Here is an 827-nt window from a genome sequence, read left to right as displayed (position 1 = left end):
AAAATTTTTTTAAAAATGTGAATTGCAGGAGGTGTTAATTAAAGAATGAAATACACAGAAATAAATATTAAAAAGTTCTTAAAAAAAACCAAGTTTCTCTGGCGCATTTTTACAAGCACATAGAGGCAGGTAAACCAGCTATGTATAACGAACACAAAAACACGCACGGTAGCATCAGGAGCTGGTGGTCCTAGGCACACTGCCACGACACGCTGGGGCCGGTCACCTCGGGCTCTCCTGCAAGGCTCACTTCCAAGACAGAGCCACCCGGCCGCACTCCCCTCGGCACCAGGACCGGCCCTGTCCCCGAGGCCCTCAGTCCAGGGGGAAGCCAATGGCGGGACACGCCGGCTGGGGACAGGCAGCGTCAGGCGCCCACCCAGCAAGAGAGAGAGAGACGCCCACCCAGCCACAGAGACGCCCACCCAGCAAGAGAGAGACGCCCACCCAGCCACAGAGACGCCCATCCAGTTAGACAGACGCCCACCCAGCAACAGACAGACGTCCACCCAGCCACAGAGACGCCCACCCAGCCAGAGACAGACTCCCACCCAGCTACAGAGACAGACGCCCATCCAGTTAGACAGACGCCCACCCAGCAACAGACAGACGTCCACCCAGCCGCAGAGACGCCCACCCAGCCACAGAGACGCCCACCCAGCCACAGAGACGCACACCCAGCTACGGAAACCCCGCCCCCACAGCCGGGAAGCCGGGCCCCGCCCACACGCCCGGCCGCGCCTGCTCCGGCCCTGATCTCCATGGTAACTGGCACTTGGCAACACTCTCGCCCCGCCCTCCGCGCCGCGCTCGGCGTATGTCGTCAC

The sequence above is a fragment of the Ochotona princeps genome, chromosome 22 (genome assembly GCF_030435755.1).
Source record: "Ochotona princeps isolate mOchPri1 chromosome 22, mOchPri1.hap1, whole genome shotgun sequence".
NCBI classification, from domain to species: Eukaryota; Metazoa; Chordata; class Mammalia; order Lagomorpha; family Ochotonidae; genus Ochotona; species Ochotona princeps.
This window is presented reverse-complemented; position numbering follows the sequence as displayed.